The 18,320-nt window shown below is 43.6% G+C and overlaps 1 protein-coding gene and 1 long non-coding RNA gene across 4 annotated transcripts in view; one reads left to right on the forward strand and one right to left on the reverse strand.

Moving 5' to 3' along the window:
• rpl15 (ribosomal protein L15) overlaps positions 1-18,320 on the reverse strand; it is a 499,976-nt gene that overhangs the window by 174,265 nt on the left and 307,391 nt on the right. The window lies entirely within an intron of this gene.
• The window catches only part of LOC137340501 (uncharacterized), a 52,116-nt gene that overhangs the window by 26,470 nt on the left and 7,326 nt on the right, over positions 1-18,320 (forward strand). The window contains exon 4 of one of the 3 annotated variants that reach the window (XR_010966822.1): positions 1,074-1,263. The exons of the other annotated variants lie outside the window; for them this stretch is intronic. This is a non-coding gene — a long non-coding RNA (uncharacterized lncRNA). The remainder of the gene's footprint in view (positions 1-1,073; positions 1,264-18,320) is intronic. 3 annotated transcript variants of the gene reach the window in all.

The raw sequence follows: 18,320 nt of genomic DNA on the forward strand, positions 1-18,320 counted from the left end.
ATGTTGAGGGGGCATCGAGCAGAGGCCCAGAGAGAGGGGCAAATCTGAAGGGTGAGACACCCCCGGCTACTTACACACCCTAGAAGTTTGTTACAGAGCAAAAGCTAGAGGGGAAAAAAAATACTTTTAACTAGAGGAAGACCTTCCCTACTTAAAAGATAATCTTATGCCAGTAGCACAATTTATTGTAAGAATTTACAGCAATTGGAAACCCTTTCCTCTGCCCTATTTCAATTTATTTGCAGACTCTTGGCTCCAAGTAACAGTCACTGCCTGGAGGAGTAGGTGTGCATGTCATAATCGTCTCTGTAATTTACATGCCATTGGTGCTTCACACTGCCAAAACAGAAATAAAAGGGATATTCCACTCATATGTTTTCATTCTTCTCTGATAATAAATTCTCTACCCCAGAGGGCTGTGGATGCTCAGTTGTTGAGTACATTCAAGACTGAGATCGACAGATTTTTGGACACTAAGAGAATCAAGGGATATGACGATAGGGTGGAAAAGTGGAGTTGAGGTAGAAGATCAGCCATGATCTTATTGAATGACAGTGCTGGCTCGAGGGGCCGTATGGCTTACTCCTGCTCCTATTTCTTATGTTTTTATGTATTCTCTGTGACCAGTTTCTCACAAGTGCCTCTGGTAGTTTTGAGAATTGGGACTGCAACCTTTGAATTTATGGTTCTCAAGCGAGTGTGTAAGTTGCTGTGCTACTAGATTTTAGATTATTCACTTAAGATGCAGTATATACTGAACCAAATTTAAGGGTAAATTTCCAGTTCCGCTGTTGAGGTGGAGGAACCTGATAGCAGTGAGCATGGCAGTTGCCAGTTTTCAGAAAGGCTGACCTTGCACAATCTTCTGATGTTACCCTACTTAAATATTCATTGTGAGCTCCTGGCCTGAATTGGGCCTGATGCCTGGACCTTGCGTACTGCAGGTCAGGAGCAGCTGGTAAAGTGCTGCTGCTGCTATTAAAGTGGGTGGGGGGGGGTAATTGTTGTTTGGGCAGCCACAAAAATCTGTTGCCACATGGAGGAAAGTTGAAAGAAAATTGTCCCATTATCAGATGCAATGCTGGAGATGGTGGTGGAGCAAGGACAGGAGTGTTGCCCCCTTTGGGCACAAGGGCACCCTTCTAACAGGAGAGCCATCTGCATTGCGTGGGAGCAGATAGTGGAAAGGTCAACAGTCTCCAATGTCCCCAGGAATTAAGAGGAGATAAGAAAAAGTTCAGCAGCTTCAGGAAGACTGTCAAGGTAAGACTACCAAGCACTTGCTTACACAAAGTACACATGCCTCACAGAGTTTCCTCTCAACCTGGTACAGGTTTACTCAGGCCACATGCAAAGCACTCAGATAAACTTTCAGTTCTTTTACAGATTCATATGCATGCCCATAACACCACAGGATAAACTTGCCACCAAAAAATACCTAAATGCATGATGAATATCCATTTACTCAACACAAGTAAGGATAAAGTGTGGGCACTTGGATGTCAATGTCTGTGCTGTGAAAATTGCCAACATGAAGAACAAGATGCTACATAACTAGAGGGAGCAAAGGCGCACTAGAGGGGAGCTATGCAATTTCACACCCTTAAGTAGATTTGAGTAGACTACTCTCAAAACCTTGCAATTTGTACTGAAAAAATTGGTGGAACTCAAAGTAGAAAAGGCACCAAGCCCTGATGACATGCATCCAAAAATGCTGAGGAAAGTCAGAGAGGAAATAGTTGAGATACTGATCACAATCTTTCCAGCATCCATAGATATGGAAGTTATGCCAGAGGTCCGGGAAGTTGTTAATATAGCACCTCTGTTCAAAAAGGGAGAAAGGATTAATCCACGTAACTACAGTCATGTTAGCCTCATATCGGTAGTAATGAGCTGCTGCAGACCATAATATTAATACTCATTTGGAAACACATGGGTTAATTAAGGACAGCCAGCATGGATTTGTAAAAGGCAAGTTGTGTCTGACAATTTAGTAGAGTTCTTTGAGGAAATAATGGAGTATATTGATAAAGGAAATGCAGTGAATGGAGCATATACGGTACTGCACAGGAGACATCTTAATAAAATGAAGGGACATGAGATTAAAGGAAGTTTGGCAACATGGATAGAAAACAATGAGTAGTGGTTAATGGATGTTTTTCAGACTGGAGGAATGCAAACAGTGGTGTCTGTCAGGGGCCAGAGTTCTTCTGAGTGACTGAAATCCAGAGAATGTGAGTTCAAATTCCACCATGGTAGTTTGAGAAATTGAATTCAGTTCAAAAAAAAATCGAGAATTAAAAAGCCGGTACTGGTAAAAGTGAAGTTGTCAGATGATTGTAAAAACCCAACTGGTTCACCAGTGTCCTTTAGGGAAAGATACCTACTGTCCTTATCCCAGTCTGGCCCATATGTGAATCGAGTACCACACCTACGTGGTTGATTCTTAACAGCCCTCCGTAGTGGCCTAGTGAGCCGCTCAGTTGTTAGGAACGGGCAATAAAGCCGGCCTTGCAAGTGACGCTGACATCCCGAGAATAAATTTTTAAAAATCTGTGGGGTCTCGATCCCACAAGGATTGTGCTAGATATGGAACGCTGCCACTGACCTCACTGAATTTCGTGGTTCAGGTGGAGGAACCTTCCAAGAGCAGGCCTTTGGCAACAACATTTTTAAAAAACCCACTAAAATTAAGCCAGAAATTAGGTTTCTCTAAATTCTACCAGCTGGGCTCTTTAAATTAATTTATGTCTTTTCTACACTGGGCACCCATTTTATATGGGCAAGAACATGAACTAGTGCAAATGAGGTGGAAGCAATGGAAAGTGAGGCTTATAACCTTAACATGCCCAAAATGGGAAAGTGCATGCAAATAAGACAGCAAGGACATGGTGATGTCCTATACCCCAAAATATAAGAGTGCTTCCCCCAGCCACTGGAAATAATGGGCAGATAGTAAAATGAGCAGAGTTCTGGCAGAATGCAACTCCAATCCATTGTCACATCTAGGCTGCCCGAGTTATGCTAGTAAGATGGACGATTTGGATTGGAAAATCTAGGCTAAAATGTCAGGAAATCCACATTAGGAGAGTCTGCTGAAAATCCACTTATTTCAAATTTGGCATGCAGAGTAAATCACTGCACTAGCTGTTGTATCAATGAGCATTTAGATGGAAAGGCTGGGATTTTCTGCTTCAGCAAACACCGGGAGCACACATCAGGAAATTCTGCACTGCCAGCCTGTGATTTTCTGACCATTAAAATTAGTGGTTGGAAAATCATGGGCTGAGAGTGCGGAATATTCTGATAAGTGCTCTCAGCAACTGCCAGGAGCACTGAACTGGAAAATCCTGGCCAAGATTTATAGGTATGGTCATATAAATTACCCCTTTACTTCATGCATCCACCACAATATTCTGTCATCCAGGAATTGTAGTATGTGAATGACTCTAGATTTAGTTAATATATTCTAGCTGGGAAATTCCTTGGAGCTGCTCCCGCTGGGCCAGCATTATTTCGCCAGAAGTGTGGTGGAAACTTTGTTTACGCACATAAAACGAGGTTCCACCGCAATTCCGGTGAAGTAACCCCGGCGGAACGGGAGCAGCAGGGAAGAATTTCCCGGCCTTTTTTTTCTTTGGCCCACCGTGTTGTTTTCAAAAATACTTAGCTTGCTTTCTGGCTTCTGGTTGATAAAAAGTAGTCTTGTATAATTATAAAACGAATGTTGGTGAAGTACAGATTGTGAACATTTTTCAGACATACTGGGGGTTAAATTGGGCCAAGTGGCGCCCATTTTTAGGTGCTACGCGGCCACCTAAGCTTCAAAAATGGAGTCCAAGATGCGCGTGCACACTTCCGACAGGACGTGCACAGCACGCCATCTTGCTAAAGGCGCCTGTCTTCTGCCAACAGCATGCAGAGCAGGCAGATCATGTGCAAATCAGTGTGCAATGCCTGTCCTTACCTTGCTCAGCAGAACATGATGTTAAACAGTATGAAGGAGCTCTATTTAAAGGGGTCATGCAGTACTTAGTTAGTTGTTGAATTATTTCTTCTGGTTGCTGTTCGACTTGTGGGTATTTCTGAAGCATTTCTAGAGTTGTTCAAATATTCATTAATCTTTTGCATACCTGTTTGTGCCTCATAATATACTGCACAAAGCAGTTGCCTCCAGGCATGGGTGGCCTGGTAAGGTTTCCTCTAGGCATAGAACATGACTGGGAGAATGAAGGGAGCAGGACAAGCTACTAGGAGAGGGAAGAAGAGGAGGAGGAACAGAGCACTCAGTAATGTCCATATCAGCAGAGAGTCTTCAGGGAACAATTCTCTTACCTCAACTTTAGTAAGGAGCAGTACATGAAACGCCTTCACTTCACCAAGGAGGCAGTCACTGAGATATGTCAGCTGCCACAGCCTCAAAGCAGGGCAGGGACAGCACTGCCTGTGGCTGCCAAGGTCACCATTGCTCTAAATTGTTATGCCACTGGCTCATTTCAAGCTGCAACAGGAAATATCAGTAACATCTCACAGTTTGTAGTACACTGCTGTATAAGGGAAGTCACTGAGGCTCTCTCTACTATGCAAAACACCTACATCTCATTCCCACATGCCAGAGACAAGCAGGAGAAAAGAGCTCAAGATTTTGCATGCATTGCAGGTTTCCCCATGGTGTAGGTGTCATTGACTGCATGCACATTGCCTTGCATGCTCCTCATGTCAACTCTGCAATATTCATCAACTGAAAAGGATTCCACTCTCTCAATGTGCAGGTAGTTTGTGACCTCAGGCAATGCCTCATGCAAGTAAATGCCCGCTATCCTGGCAGCAGTCATGATTCATTCATTCTGAGGCAGACCTCTGTGCCACTGCAAGTTAAAGGCTGGCTACTGGGCGACAAGGGTTATACCCTCGTTACATGGCTGATGACTCCAGTCAGGAACTTGCTCACACCTACATAGTAGGCCTAAAATGAGAGCCGTGCTGCCACAAGGAACATCATACAACAATCGGCATCCTCAAACAGTGCTTCCGCTGCCTGGGCTGTTCAGGAGGAGTTATGCAGTACTCAGCTGAGTGGGTATCCAGATTTGTGGTAGTATGCTACATGCCGCACAAACTGACCATTATGAGGGAATAGCCCTTGCCACCACCTGTCAGGTGACAAGCCGAGGAGGAGGAGTAAGTGGAAGAGGAGGAAGGGAGGTTGTAACGTAGACAGCCCCTTTCTGCCAGGGCTCTACATAATCAGTTGATTCAAGAGCAATTCCAGTAAACTCAACTCCACATCCCCATTCACCAACAGACCCATACTCCTTACCTTTCCTCTCTTACTGACCATCACATCGTCCTCTTTCTGACAACAATTATTGGTACCTCCCTCAGTTGATCTCACACATAAAAACCAACACCAAATGCAAAGTCAAATCCAAATTTATCAAGTGAACCACTACATCATCCATACATTATGAAACTAATCACCCTTGTGCATTTCCTTCGTGCCTGTCTTCCGTGTGCCTTTGCCTTTCCTAGTGCTTCTATGAGGTGCTTCCCCAGTGGCTGGAGTTTGCGAGGTGGAAGGCTGCTGATCTTCAATTGAGGAGAGTGCAAATGGCCTTGGAGAGCGACCTCAAGCAGCTCTGGTCCTAGAGAGACCAGCTTTAGACTGCACCATCTCAGCATGGGCTGCAGCAGTCTGGGCCGGCTGGCTAACAGGCAATAGCAAGTGTACTGGTGGAGTGTCAGGGGTGGCAGCAGGAATGACGTCATCCTGAGAGAGGACAGCAGGTTCCTCTTCCATGGATCCACCGCCACTCTCCCAGGGCAGCCCCATAGCACTCTTAGTGATGTGTTGGAGAACACATTGCTGGGCTGTTATGCCCTGGAAGCCCTTTTCAACAGTGGTAGGTGGGGAATGGGGGTGTTGTGAATTTAACAGTTGATGAGGCTAGTGGTGCAGCTGTCAGGCTATGCCATTTGAAGATTGATCTTACCTTGAAAACTCTTGTCAGATCATTAAACTTCTTTCTGCACTGCATCCATGTTCATGTAGCTACAGTCCTACCTTTGACCTCCTCTGCTACTTCCTCCCACAGCCTTCTCAGCATATGTCTTGAGGACCTCCTGCGGATATAGGATGCCCCTCCTCCTCGTCACCTCCTGCACCAAAACCTCCAGTGCAGCATCAGAGAACCTTGGTGCATGCTCTCTCGCAGGTTCAGCCATTCCTCAAAGTATAAGTTCAGATTCAGCTCACAAATGACGTCCACCATTTCTTCCAGCCACAATGCACCTCCCTTTTAAGAGGTGCAGACTGCCTTTAAATAGCGCTGTCAACTCCCCATAGCGGCACCCCTCCTGATACGTGCAGCCAATGAACAGCACGGGTAGCGCTGGCTGCACACAGTAAGCAGCACAAATTTAACGTGCTGCCTGCAGTGCAGTGAACGGGTATAAGTACAATCTGGCTATATATACACTTTAAAATGTTATGACTTGCTTTTTTAACAATATTCCTTTAATGACCATTTTATCTCTTGTTCCCAAATGAAACAACAATGAATAATAAGATGTGCATTTATTGTCAATTGAAAATAGGACTAATTGAGACTGGTAAAATTGCTGCTGTATATCTTACACTTGCAATTAATATCTTCTACCACTTTACTTGCTTAAAGTGATGTGCATTTTTTTTTAAACAAAACATGAGGAAAAATTGAACAAATGTCAAGATACAGGGAGAATCCACCTGCATGATGGCATTAGATCATTTTTGCATGATAGTATACCACTGGTCATAACATAAGCTGCATGACGATAAATTAAATTATCTTATTCGTTGCTTTAGCAACTGGGATTGAATCACTTGATCATCAGGCTCAGTTTTTGCTACCCATAAATTCTCCAAAATGCACTCAAGAAATAAAGTTACCAGGAAGTCACAATTCAGAGAAAGAGAATTGAAAGTTCCAGTGCAGGAGTTATCAGGAAACAGGAAGAAAACTTCATAGTGTCTCCAGCTAAACGCCCCAAATCATCAGGGTGTTGAAGTATTTGGGCTGAAGTAACCACCAAACAGCTAATGAAATATCCACTGTCACTAAGGATTCAGAGAAAAGGAGGGTAAGGTTCAATAACCTTAAAAAATCTCTCAAACCAAGATGACAAACGAAACAAAAGCAAAAAAAAAGTGTGGAGCTGTACCCCTTTTAACTCAACTGTCATAGAACCACGGTAGGGGAGGTCCTTGTTTTCCACATTTTGAGGAAAAAAGAGAATTGACTGACTCTGGTTAGTTTATTTACAACAATATTGGTGACATATCACTCACTACATTCATATATCAAACACTTGTAGGGTAACTTGAAATGACAAAACAGCATTTTTGAAATGATTGTTTTGAGAGTATTTTACTTTCTAAGTTTCCCCCCGTTTTTCTCCCATGCCACACGGTAACTGCATTTAAAGGGATGGGTGAGTGCTAATTTCACTCTGGCAACCTGTTCAAATTGGAAGTGCGTGTAGTAACCTAGTCACACAACAATTGCAAAGATGGAGCCGATTTGATGTCCTGCGATGCCGACCGGCCGTGGAAAGCTTTTAGTGAACCAATGGACACTGCACGGTTATGTTCTATGGTAAGTAGAGCATAAATGAAGGCCCCGGAACAAGAGGAGAGTCCGAGGGGTGAGCGGAGAGTCCGAGGGGTGAGCGGAGGGAGGCCCCACTCACACAGGCAGAAATTTCAAAGAATGGTGTTACAGGAGAGCAGGTAGGTGTTTTCCCTGTTTTATTTGCTCTCTAACTTAGGGCAGTGGGTTAAATTAAGAGCTGAGAAAATATACCTGCTATTAGTTTATTAAATTAATAACTTAACTCATATTAACTAATTATTCAAAATGTGAATAATCGATTGAATAAAAACTTGAACTAATTAATTAAAAAATGGTTAGATAGGGATGGCAGGGCAGGTGGTGTGTCGTAACTGCGGCATGTGAGAGTTTGTGGAGACCAGCGATATCCCGAGCAACCACATCTGCAGTAAGTGTCTGCAACTCGAGGAACTTCGGCTCAGAGTTGTTGAGCTGGAGTCCAAGCTGCAGACATTGCGGTGCATCAGGGAGGGGGAGAGTTATCTGGACACTTTGATCCAGGAGGCAGTCACACCCCTTAGGATAGGTAGTAATTTAGATTTGTTCAATTATAAGGGACAGGAGGATGTGACTGCAGGACAGGAGGATGTGACTGTGAGACAGGCAGGTATGGGGACCCAGGATACAGTGATGGAGGAGCCTCAGCCCTTGATCTTGTCCAACAGGTACGAGGTACTTGCTGCCTGTCTGGATAGGAACAAGGGCTGCAGGGAGGATGGGCAAACTGACCACAGCACTGTGGTACAGGAGGCCATTCAAGTGGGGAGAGTAAAAAGGAATGTGGTAGTGGTAGGGAATAGTATAGTCAGGGGGATAGACATTGTTCTCTGCAGCCGCGACCAAGAGTCCCGAAGGCTGTGTTACCTGCCCGGTGTCAGGGTTAAGGACATCTCCTCATGGCTGGAAAAGAACTTGGAGCATGAGGGGGAGGATCCAGTTGTCATGGTCCATGTAGGAACCAATGACATAGGTAGAACTAGGAATGAAATTCTGCTGAGGGAGTTTGAGGAGCTAGGGTCTAAATTGAAAAGCAGAACCTCAAAAGATGATAATCTCTGGATTACTACCTGAGCCATGTGCAAATTGGCATAGGGTCAAACAGATCAGAGAGTTAAATGTGTGGCTCAAAGTGTGGTGTAGGACAGGAGTTTTTATTCATTGGGCTCTGGCACAAGTACTGAGGAAATAGGGAGCTGTTCTGTTGGGTCGGGCTTCACTTAAACCAGGGTGGGACCAGCATCCTGGCGAATCGAATAACTAAGGCTGTAAATAGGGTTTTAAACTAATGAGAAAAGTCAAGGCAGCAAAGCAGTGTAGTAATTTGGATAAAGATAAGCAGAGTGTGGCAGGAAGTGACAGAGAGTTTACCAATAATAGAGCATCAGCAAGTAAGGTCAAAGCAGGAAAAAACAGTAAAAAGTCAAAACTAAAGACTCTTTATCTGAATGCACGGAGCATTCGTAACAAGATAGGCGAATTAGTTGCACAAATAGAGATAAATGGGTTTGATCAAATAGCTATTACAGAGACATGGTTGCAAAGTGACCAAGGTTGGGAACTAAATATTCCAGGATACATGACGTTTAGAAAAGACCGGCAGAATGGAAAAGGAGGGGGTGTAGCCCTAATAATAAAGGATGATATAAGGTTAGTGGTGAGAAAAGATCTTGGCTCGGAAGATCAGGAAGTAGAATCCATATGGGTGGAAATAAGAAATAACAAGGGGCAGAAAACTCTGGTGGGAATAGTTTATAGGCCCCCTAATAGTAGCTACACCGTTGGACAGAGTGTTAATCATGAAATAATAGGAGCTTGTAACAAAGGTAATGCAGTAATCGTGCAGTCTTTAATCTTCATATAGACTGGACAAATTAACTTGGCAAAGGTAGTCTGGAGGATGAGTTCATGGAATTCATTCGAGACGGTTTCCTAGAACAATACATCGTGGAACCAACCAGGGAACAGGCAATTTTAGATCTTGTCTTGTGTAATGAGACAGGGTTAATTAGTAGTCTCATAGTAAAGGATCCTCTGGAGAAGAGTGATCACAATATGATAGAATTTCACATTGAGTTTGAGAGTGACATACTTAAGTCAGAAACCAGAGCCTTAAACTTAAATAAAGCCAATTATGTGCTTTTGAGGGGCGAGTTGGCTAAGATAGATTGGGAAATTAGATAAAAGGGTATGATGGTTGATAAGAAATGGCAAACATTCAAAGAAATATTTCAAAATTCTCAACAAATACACATTTCATTGACAAATAAAAACTCTACGGGAAAAGTGATCCACCCGTGGCTAACTAAAGAAGATAAGGATAGTATTAGATTAAAAGAAGAGGCCTATAATGGTGCCAAGAAGAGTAGTAAGCCTGAGGATTGGGCAAGTTTTAGAAATCAACAAAGGACGACCAAAAATTTGATAAAAAGAGAGAAATTAGAATATGAAAGTAAACTAGCAAGAAATATAAAAATTGATTGTAAGAGCTTCTACAAGTATGCAGAAAGGAAGAGAGTAGCAAAAGTAAATGTTGGTCCCTTAGAGGCTGAGACAGTAGAAATTATAATGGGGAATCAGGAAATGGCAGATGCAATAAATAAATATTTTGTATCTGTCTTCACAGTAGAAGACACAAAAAAGCACACCAGAGATAGTGGGGAACCAAGGGGCTAATGAGAGTGAAGAACTTAAAATGATTAATATCAATAGAGAAAAAGTACTTGTGAAACTAATGGGACTAAAAGCCAATAAATCCCCTGGACCTAATGGCCTACATCTGAGGGTTCTAAACGAGATTATAATCTTCCAAAATTTCCTAGATTCTAAAACGGTCCCAGCAGTTTGGAAGGAGGGAGAGAGAAAACAGGGAACTACAGGCCAGTTAGCCCGACATTGGTCGTCGTGAAAATGCTGGAATCCATTATTAAGGAAGTGGTAACTTGGGAAGTTAGAAAATCATAATATGATTAGGCAGAGTCAACATGGTTTTATGAAAGGGAAATTGTGTTTGACAAATTTATTAGAGTTTTTTGAGGATGTAAGCTAGCAGGGTAGATAAAGGGGAACCAGTGGGTGTAGTATATTTGGATTTTCAAAAGACATTTGATAAGGTGCCACATAAAAGGTTGTTATGCAAGGTGAGGGCTCATGGGGTTGGGGCTAATATATTAGCATGGATAGAGGATTGGTTAACGGACAGAAAACAGAGAGTAGGAATAAATGGGTTATTTTCAGGTTGACAGGATGTAAATAATGAAGTGCCGCAAGGATCGGTACTTGGGCCTCAGCTATTTACAACCTATATTAATGACTTAGATGAAGGGACCTAGTGTAATGTATCCAAGTTTGCTGACGATACAAAGTTAGGTGGGAAAGTAAGCTGTAAGGAGGATACTAAGAGTCTGCAAAGCGATATAGACAGGTTAAGTGAGTGGGCAAGAATGTGGCAGATGAAATATAATGTGGGGAAATGTGAGGTTATTCACCTTGGTAGGAAGAATAGAAAAACAATATTTTTTAAATGGTGAGAAACTATTAAATGTTGGTGTTCAGAGAGACTTGGGTGTCTTCGTACAAGAAACACAAAAAGTTAGGATGCAGGTACAGCAAGCAATTAGGAAAGCAAATGGCATGTTGGCCTTTATTGCAAGGGAGTTGGAATATAAGACCAAGGAAGTCTTACTACAGTTGTACAGGACTTTGGTGAGACCTCACCTGGAGTACTGATTCCTTATCTAAGGAAGGATGTATGTGCCTTAGAGGCAGTGCAACGAAGGTTCACTAGATTAATTCGCAACCCCTCAGATTACGAAGCAGTCCGTGCCCGCATGCAGCAAGACCTGGACAACATCCAGGCTTGGGCTGATAAGTGGCAAGTAACATTCGCGCCAGGCAATGACCATCTCCAACAAGAGAGAGTCTAACCACCTCCCCTTGGCATTCAACGGCATTACCATGGCTGAATCCCCCACCATCAAGATCCTGGGGGTCACCATTGACCAGAAACTTAACTGGACCAGCCATATAAATACTGTGGCTACAAAAGCAGGTCAGAGGCTGGGTATTCTGCAGTGAGTGACGCACCTCCGGACTCCCAAAGCCTTTCCACCATCTACAAGGCACAAGTCAGGAGTGTGATGGAATACTCTCCACTTGCCTTGAAGTGTGCAGCTCCAACAACACTCAAGAAGCTCGACACCATCCAGGACAAAGCAGCCCACTTGATTGGCACCCCATCCACCACCCTAAACACTCACTCCCTTCACCACTAGCGCACTGTGGCTGCAATGTGTACCATCCACAGGATGCACTGCAGCAACTCACCAAGGCTTCCTCGACAGCACCTCCCAAACCTGCGATCTCTACTACCTAGAAGGACAAGGGCAGCAGGTACATGGGAACAACACCACCTGCATGTTCCCCTTCAAGTCACACACCATCCCGACTTGGAAATATATCACCGTTCCTTCATCGTCGCTGGGTCAAAATCCTGGAACTCCCTACCTAACAGCATTGTGGGAGAACGTTCACCTCACGGACTGCAGCGGTTCAAGAAGGCGGCTCACCACCATCTTCTCAAGGGCAATTAGGGATGGGCAATAAATGCTGGCCTTGCCAGCGATGCCCACATCCCATGAATGAATAAAAATTAAAAAATTCCTTGGATGAGAGGGTTGTCCTATGAGGAAAGGTTGAGTAGAATAGGCCTATACTGTCTGGAGTTTAGAAGAATGAGAGGTGATCACATTGAAACATATAAGATTCTGAGGGGGCTTGACAGGTTAGATGCTGAGAGGTTGTTTCCCCTGGCTGGAGAGTCTAGAACTAGGGGGCATAGTCGCAGGATATGGGGTCGGCCATTTAAGAATGGGATGAAGAGGAACTTCTTCACTCAGAGGGATGTGAATCTTTGGAATACTCTACCCCTGAGGGCTGTGGATGCTGAGTCATTGAGTATATTCTAGGCTGAGATCGATAGATTTTTGGACTCTAGGATAATCATGGGATATGTGGATTGGGCAGGAAAGTGGAGTTGAGGTCGAAGTTCAGCCATGATCTGATTGAATGGCGGAGCAGGCTCGAGGGGCCGTATGGCCTACTCCTGCTCCTATTTCTTATGTTCACCCTGGCAGAGATCTGAACATGGGCAAACAGTTGGAGAGACCTTCTCCAGGGACCTTGGGTCTCTTCATGGTGGATTTGATCAGGCCTAGGAGCAAACCCAACAGGTCGTCCTCTGATCCGCTACCCTCCATATGGGTAACCAAAAATTTGCAATGTTGGTGAAAAGACTAGCCAGAAGTTAAGAAATAACTCCCCTCAGATGATAGAATAGCAGCTGCAAACTCTGGCACTGCAGATATACATGAAAGGTTGCTTCATCTTGAGTGTAGAATGAGCATTTAACATTAACATCCACAAAGTGGCATATGTAGTCATTGGACACTACCATGCTGTGCCCCGATTTCACCCTTTCCTCCATGATGATAGTCATCCCAAACCCTCTGCTCCTTCCCACTAATGGACCCAAGAAATGTATGTCTAACACCCCCTCTATTCAAATAACAGCCGAAGGAACACACTTCTCTCAGCCCCCATGATCATTGCTCCCCTGTGCTCCATACCCTCTGCCAAGTGATCACTGGCCTCAGCTCCCATCCCCTGCCATGAATATACATTAGCTCCAGCCCTCCCTTCTCCACCAATTGCTTGGACACCATATCCCCCCTCCCGAGTCCTCTGAATTTCCCTTTCTTAACTGTTTCCATGCCCCACGACTCACTAATGCTCCCAGACTCTTGTTATACTGAGTTCTCACCTCCATCAATTACTCCCAAGCTACCTGTTACAGTCCCAAAGCTGGCCACTCGCTTCCGGCAATTTGCTCCCTCCATCCATTCCCTCCTTCGTGCCTTCCCAAGTCTCTCCATTTTCTCCCTCCTCGTGAACCCAATCGCAAACCCAATCCCTTCCCGTAGTTTTTCTCTCATCCATTGAGTTACACCAGTTCCTGTAAGTTTTGTACACAACCGATCTTAGTGCTGACCCCTGACCCAGTAAGTGTTGTCTTGCATCTCACTGTGTACCTCGAGGTTTAACAAAAGTAAGGCATCAAAATTGATAACATTAGTAAAGGAACATGTTTGAGAGTCACACAAAGAGATTGGGAGACAAACAGGAGACAGGGGAGACACAGTGAAAGGCAGACATACAGAAAGAGAGTTAGATAAACAGAGAGACAGACACCTTATAGAGAAAAGTGTGAAAAGAGCCAACAGAAATAATGAAAGAAAGAATGAAAGGCAAATAGAAAGACAACAAAATATCAAAAAGAATTAAGAGTGGGAAAAAAGCAGGGAAACAATTACAGGAGAAGACATGTGCCTGGAATTTCTGCTGTTATTCCCCCAGTCCACTGTCGTAAGTTCAGCAGAACCCTCAGAGAAACAGTGTAAATATCCGTTTTTGCCATTTCTTCGAGGTTTCCGACGATTTTCCACTGAAGTTATGCTGAGACCCTTGATCACGTTACAGCTCTGTACCACACTCTAAAGCAGTTATTCAATATTTCTACCACACGTGTGGGAGAGCAGCAGTACCTAACTGTTGGGATATACCATCATGGAATGAAGGAGAAGGGCATACACTTTTATCCAACATAGTCTACTCTTATTTCAAAGTTGATAAATTCAAATTATATTTTAAATCAAACTGAAATTTTGCAAATAATGCCTCCCATTGAAAGTGCATTGAAAAGTCATTACTCAACTTGAACCTCTTAATTCTTATTGGTTAATTCAACTTATTGGTGGGAAATGGGGAGAATCCTGTCAGAATTCTCCCCCATGATTTTATTTTGACCATGAGTGCAGGCACAAGAAATCAACTATATTATATAATAAAATATTATGCATTATAAGGGTTCATGATCCTATCGATATGAAACAGTGTATCCTTTAACTTACCATGAGCAATGCCCTGGGAGATCCACTAGTGAATCAAATCTACATTCTTCATAGATGACTCTCAGCACTGCTCCAGGGAATGAAATCATTGTGGTGTCTGAGAAGAGGGTGGACTTTGATGACTCAGAAGATTGCAATGCAATTATACAGTTCATTAGAGGAAAACTTGAGAAGCATAACAAGTGTCCAGATGACATATTAGGGATGAACACAACTCCAGAGCAGAAACCTCAACAGGGCAACTCGTGAAAAGATGCATGAGATCTGTGCAATAATCTGAAAGAAAGGGGCACGTCAATAGTAATGTTCAGAAGTTGGAGCCTCAACCCATCTGCCCGAAGAGTTAGGGAGTGCCAGAAGGATACAGAGCACTGAAAACATGGATGTTATTATGCAGACTGGTTTACATCACACTGTGGGCCCAATTACTGAAGGAAGTTAGCTGAGTCATCAATCTGTACTCATTACAAGCCACTTTGATACTGGTACTCATTTAGGTTGAATTATCGGTGATTGGCTCCCAGTTTTTACTAAATCTGGATGCCTTATTCTAGCAGAAGAATCTTCCCCAGTTTTTTATGAGTCTATAGGCCCTATTTTAACTCCCAGCAGGAACCCGGTAGGAGCAAACGACATTCCCAAGCTGGAGCTTGAGTCGCTGGCCTGGCAGATGTTAACTGCCAGGCTCCATTTGAATGCATCTGGTCAGCTGTTTGGCCGTTTTAGGCAGAAAGCTGACCAACAGGCGGGTGGGCAATGAAGATCGGGCAGCCTGAAGACCATGTGCCGGCCCCAAGAGAAGGCTGCTGGCTGCAAGATAAGTGGGGGAGGGGAGCATTCCGAGGGTGTCGCAGCTGGGGTGGGGAACTCGGGGCAGCAGAAGCCCGAACTTTCTTTGCGGGGCCTGGAGAATCAGTCCTGCTGCTCCTGGTCCCACTAAGGAAAGTTTCTTCACTTACCTTCAGTGGCCTCGCTGGCTTCCCAACAGCTTTACTACTACTGATAACAGCAGTGGTACCTCAGTTTATGATATTAGTGTCACATAGAAACAAAAAGTAAAGTGAGAATTTTATAGATTCCAGCCACTAGAAATAACCAACATAAAACTAAAATATTTATAATATCTTTAGCAAATTAACGAAGGATCATTCAGTACAAAATAAAATTTGAAAATGGTGTATTTTTCTCCATTGTATTCACTCTCTCTAAAATGCTGCAGCTTTACTCTTGCGGTTTATGACATCTGAGACCCTTGATCGCGTTACAGCTCTGTACCAAGCTCTAACGCAGTTATTCAATATTTCTACCACACGTGTGGAGAGCAGCATTATCTAACTGTTAGGGATATACCATCATGAATTTCATCCAACATAACCTACTCTTATTTCCAAGTTGATAAATTCAAATTATATTTTAAATCAAACTGAAATTTTGCAAATAATGCCTCCCATTGAAAATGCATTGAAAAGTCATCACTCAACTTGAACCTCTTAATTCTCATTGGTTAATTCAACTTATTGGTTAATTCAAATTTGAATTCCCACCCCAAATGAATGCTGACCAGTGAAATTTGTTCTTTAATTTCAATTCAGCCTGGTTAAAGCAGCTTGTAGCAGATAACTGTCTTGGGTTATCCAACTTTATCTTGCTGGAAAAAGTGAATGAAGAATTTGTAACGAACCCTTTTTCTGAATTGTGGATTAACTACTTCAAAAACCATCACACAATCAAGTGCAAGTTCACACATGGGGAGGCAAACATCATTCCCACAGAAAGTGTTGGCATCTGAATGTATCATAAAAAATCTTGAAATGTTATCCTGTTATAAACCTGAAGACATCTTCAATGCTGATGAAACTGGTCTTTTGTACAAGCTGCATCCAAGCAGGCCACTTGCTTTCACCAACAGAACACGCTCAGGTAGGGGAAAAAAAGCTAAAGAGTGAAATTCCTGACATGGTTCGTATAAGTGACTGGGGATTAAAAAAAAGCTGCTGGTGATTAGGAATTCTAAAAACCTCTGATGTTTTCCTGGTGTTGTTATTCTGCCTGTACCTAAGAAACAACCAAAAGAATTGGAAAGGATCACAAAACAGAAACGTTGCCTTTTTTAGTTGACAAATGTGAACCTCCCTTAAAGCGCCTGTATCTAAAAGCAGAATCCATTGCCAATCGCTTTCGGTGCTAGTAATTCATCCCACCAGCAGAGGAAGCAATTGCATCTGGCACAGTCGGAGATCCCTCACAGACTTGACCAGCTGACTCTGAAGTAGTGACCCTCTTTGAATGCATGAATTCTCTGTTCCGACTGTCAGCAGACACGAGGTGTTGATAATCCTGACATCCCGATTGCTGGCTGACACAGAGATTGTTGTTGCTGCATGGAGGGATGCTGTTACTGATGGGAGTGAGGAAGAGGCACAAGTGAGTGGATCCAGCGATCAGGCAAAGGTAGAGGTCCAGAAACATAGAAAATAGGAGCAAGAGTAGGCCATTCGGCCCTTCGGGCCTGCTCCGCCATTCAAAATGATCATGGCTGATCGTCTGACTCAGTACCCTGTTCCCGCTTTTTCCCCATATCCCTTGATCCCTTTAGCATTAAGAAATATATCTATCTCCTTCTTGAATACATCTAATGACTTGGCCTCCACTGCCTTCTGTGGTAGAGAATTCCACAGGTTCACCACTCTCTGAGTGAAGAAATTTCTCCTCATCTCGGTTCTAAATGGCATACTCCGTATCCTGAGACTGTGACCCCTGGTTCTGAACTCCCCAGCCATCGGGAACATCCTCCCGGCATCTAGTCTGTCTAGTCCTGTTAGAATTTTATATGTTTCGATGAGATCACCTCTCATTCTTCTCAACTCCAATGAATATAGGACTAGTCGACCCAATCTCTCCTCATACGTCAGTCCTGCCATCCCAGGAATCAGTCTGGTAAACCTTTGTTGCGCTCCCTCCATGGCAAAGACATCCTTCCTCAGATAAGGAGACCAAAACTGCACACAATACTCCAGATGTGGTCTCACCTAGGCCCTGTATAACTGCAGTAAGACATCCCTGCTCCTGTACGCAAATCCTCTTGCAATGAAGGCCGACATACCATTTGCCTTCCGAACTGCTTGCTGCACCTGAATGCTCGCTTTCAGTAACTGGTGTACAAAGGCACCCAGGTCTCGTTGCACCTCCCCTTTTCCCAAACTATCACCATTCAGATAATAATCTGCCTTTCTGTTTTTACAACCAACGTGGATAACCTCACATTTATCCACATCATACTGCATCTGCAATGTTCTTGCCCACTCACCCAACTTGTCTAAATCGCATTGGAGACTCTTTGCATCCTCCTCACAGCTCACATTCCACCCCAGCTCAGTGTCGTCTGCAAACTTGGAAATGTTACATTTAGTTTCCTCATCCAAATCATTGATATATATTGTGAATAGCTGGGGCCCAGGCACTGATCCCTGTGGTACCCCACTAGTCACTGCCTGCCACCCGGAAAAAGACCCGTTTATCCCTACTCTCTGTTTCCTGTCTGTCAACCAATTCTCAATCCATGCCAGTATATTCCCCCCAATCCCGTGTGCTTTAATTTTGCACACTAACCTCTTGTGTGGGACCTTATCAAAAGCCTTCTGAAAAGCCAAATACACCACATCCACTGGTTCTCCCCAATCTATTCTCCTAGTTACAGCCTCAA

This window comes from Heptranchias perlo, chromosome 2, assembly GCF_035084215.1.
Source record: "Heptranchias perlo isolate sHepPer1 chromosome 2, sHepPer1.hap1, whole genome shotgun sequence".
Lineage (NCBI taxonomy): Eukaryota > Metazoa > Chordata > Chondrichthyes > Hexanchiformes > Hexanchidae > Heptranchias > Heptranchias perlo.